Source organism: Sinocyclocheilus anshuiensis, unplaced genomic scaffold (assembly GCF_001515605.1).
Source record: "Sinocyclocheilus anshuiensis isolate Anshui unplaced genomic scaffold, SAMN03320099.WGS_v1.1 scaffold2152, whole genome shotgun sequence".
Classification (NCBI taxonomy): Eukaryota; Metazoa; Chordata; class Actinopteri; order Cypriniformes; family Cyprinidae; genus Sinocyclocheilus; species Sinocyclocheilus anshuiensis.
In genome coordinates this window covers 160,760-164,345 of record NW_015544253.1, presented here as the reverse complement: position 1 = coordinate 164,345, position 3,586 = coordinate 160,760, and the positions used below count along the sequence as shown (strand labels likewise).

Here is a 3,586-nt window from a genome sequence, read left to right as displayed (position 1 = left end):
AATTTTGGATTTCTTTGGGATGGGGATGATGGTGGAGCGTTTGAAGCATGAAGGGACTTCGCACAGCTCCAGTGATCTGTTGAAGATCTGTGTGAAGATGGGGGCCAGCTGGTCAGCACAGGTTTTCAGACAGGCTGGTGTCACACAATCTGGGCATGGTGCTTTTTTCCTTTTCTGCTTCCGGAAGACCTGGCGCACCTCATCTTCACTGATTTGAGGTGCAGGTGTGGGGGAGAGGGGGGTTGCAGGAGGTGTGAATGGTTTTGTGGAGAGGTGTTCAGAGCGGGTGTGGGGTATTTTTTCAAACCGGCAGTAGAACTCATTCAGATCGTCTGCCAGTTGTTGATTCTCCACAGTGTTGGGGGATGGTGTCTTGTAGTTGGTGATCTCTTTCAGACTTTTCCACACTGATGCTGAGTCGCTGGAAGTGAACTGAGTCCTTAGTTTTTCAGAATAATTCCTCTTTGCCACTCTTTTTGACCCATACAATGTATTTTTTGGCTATTGCTACAAATATACCCCAGTGACTTAAGACTGGTTTTGTGGTCAAGGGTCAGATATATATGTTTTATGCTTGTTTGTTAAAATGATAGACCGTTTCTACAGTAACTGACATCATGTTGCTGTACACAGACAGATAGCCTATCATGCTAACTCATCTGACAGACAGACGGAGGGGTCCCAGCATTGCACCCAGAACACACATGGGCAGACCAGTCTGTGCAGCTTCAAACAATTTCACAACAACCTCACCTGTGGGTAAGAAATAACAGGAACATTTTTCACGAGATGACAAATGCATGCTATAATGCATTTTGTATGTACCAAAGAAATCAGTCAAAAAAAAATCACAAAAAGTATTTATTGATAATGATCTAGGGCAGGGGTGTCCAACCCCTGGAGATCTACCTTCCTGCAGAGTTCAGTTCCAGCCCTGATCAAACACACCTGTCTGTAATGATCAAGTGCTCCTTCAGATCCTAATTAGTTGGTTCGGTTGTGTTTGATCAGGGTTGGAGCTGAACTGTGCAGGAAGGTAGATCTTCAGGAACAGGGTTGGGCACCCCTGATCTAGGGGATTCATTGTACAGTCATGGCCAAAAGTTTTGGCAGTGACATAAATTTTGTGTTTTGCAAAGTTTGCTGCTTCAGTATTTGTAGATTATTTTTCCAAATGCTTTGATAGTATACTGAAAAATAATGATAAGCATATCATAAGTTTTAAAGGCTTTTATTGGCAAAAAAATACAATGAGTCAATATTTACAGTGTTGACCCTTGTTCTTCATAACCTCTGCAATTCGCTCTGGCCAAATCCTGAATGATGGCGATCCATTCTTGCCTTATTAGTTCTCAGAGTTGATCAACTCGCCTTTTGAGGACTGACCACAGGTTCTCTATGGGATTGAGATCCGGGGAGTTGCCTGGCTACGGATCCAACATTTCAATGTAATGATGTTCGAGCCACTTCTTTATCACTCTTGCTTTGTTCACTTTGCTCCATCATGCTGGGAAATGCACGGATCATCACCAAATTTTGACACCATTCTTTATTCATGGCAGTGTTTTTTGGCAGAATTATGAGAGAGCCCACTCCCTTGGTTGAAAAGCAACCCCACACATGGATGGTCTCAGGATGCTTCACTGTTGGCACAACACAGGACTCATGGTAGCGTTCACCTTTTCTTCTCCAAACAATCGATTTTCCAGATGTCCCAAACAGTCGGAAGGGAGCTTCATCAGAAAAAATAACTTTGCACCAGTCTTCTGCTGTCCAATCCTTGTACTTCCTGCAGAATTTCAGTCTGTCCTTGACGTTTTTCTTGGAGAGAAGTGGCTTCTTTGCTGCCCTTCTTGACACCAAGCCGTTGTCCAAAAGTCTTGGCCTCACTGTGCGTGCAGATGCTCTCGCACCAACCTGCTGCCATTCCTGAGCAAGCTCTGCACTGGTGGTGACGCGATTCCGTAGCTGACTCCTCAGGAGGAGATGGTCGTGGAGCTTGCTGGACACTCTGGGACGTCCTGAAGACTGGCATGTGTTTCTTTGGAGGTAATCATTGCTAACAAGAACACAATGATTGGAAGCGCTTCTTTCATCCTTTTATAACAATCAGTCTGCTCTTACAATCTATTTAGTATGATAGTGATTTTACCTGACTTCACACGTGCTGCTGATATGATTATTTAATTAATGTTAGCTGGTCATTTTGTGTCAGGATCAAAAAACAGTGAAATTAGTTTTTTGGTGAAAAGTTCATTTTTTGGCCAATGAAGCTTTTAGCAATGATTTAAAATGCATCTGATCACTCTACACAACAGCTTAAGCAGCAAACTTTGCAAAACACAAAATTTATGTCACTGCCAAAACTTTTGGCCATGACTGTACTTCAGTGGCAAAATAGCTCTGAGGCAGCATCATATTTACACAGAACCAAAAGCTTTTGAGGGAGAGTTATATAGGTATACACACAACAAGTGGAAATTATACACACCTGAAAAGTGGACATATTTTGTTATTGTATCAAACGGTCACCTAGCATATTGGTGGGCATACTAAGCAAGGTATGCAACAGGTCATGGACCTCACGATAACGTTGCATGACATATGCTAGCTCCTCATCGTCCACAAACTTTACATTCAGCTCTTGAGTCAGGGGTGACTCTCTGAAAAAAGTTGAGATGACAATGGTTAATTTGACCTATTGGTATTGGCTATTGGTGTGTTTTTCATTTGTCTTACATTTTCTTCTAGGAAATGGAGATACTCTCTTCCTAAAGTCCCATCTGGCAAAGCAGATATTCGAGTGAGGTCTAACGTAGACAGACGGATTCTTGGACGCTCTCTAGAGACAAAATTTGAACATAAAGGTAGTAGTAAAGTTTGGATAATGAATGATGGACCCATAAACAGTTTTAACAGTAGTCAGAGTAAACAAATGAGACATACTTGAGAATAGTGTAACCTTCAGGGTCATTTCTCATCCGATTCCTTAACTTGATCAGGGCCTGGTGCCCTGAGGTTTCCCCAAGCACTGCAACCATATCTGTTTTGGTAAAACATGTCAGTATACATGAAAGTTTTGAATCATGGGGATTACTGACAGAATTCCAGCTCACACCATTTAGAAAATATTATCCTCGGCATGAACAAAAACACCTTTGGGCCTGTTAAAGCAGGGTGTGGGTGTTTGGTTACAGTTGGCACCTAAGCTTATCTGCAAATTCCCCATCTCTTGTGTTTGCATTAGGGCTGCACGATAAATCGAAATGGAATCGAGATCGCGATTCGACAGAAGCTGCGATTGTTATGCGTATCTTTCAGTGAAGCACGGTTCTGTGATCAGCAGTAAATCTCCATCCAAAGGCCAGAGGGCGCTCTCGCGCTGAAACTCCAAATACGCCTTGCAGAAGAAACCCAGAAAATGCCTATCACTGCAGCTGAATAAACAGAAGATTCAACTGCTTTCATTGATTCAACGTGACTAATAAACACACGACTATGGCAATATAAGGTTTATCTGAGTTCTTATTATTAAATTTTTTTATTAAAATAAAGTATATTTATAATGCAATGCCTTTATCACTGC

The 3,586-nt window shown here is 42.1% G+C and overlaps 1 pseudogene; it reads right to left on the bottom strand.

The window, feature by feature from the left end:
• LOC107697979 (ubiquinone biosynthesis protein COQ4 homolog, mitochondrial-like) overlaps positions 1-3,586 on the bottom strand; it is a 7,502-nt pseudogene that overhangs the window by 2,112 nt on the left and 1,804 nt on the right.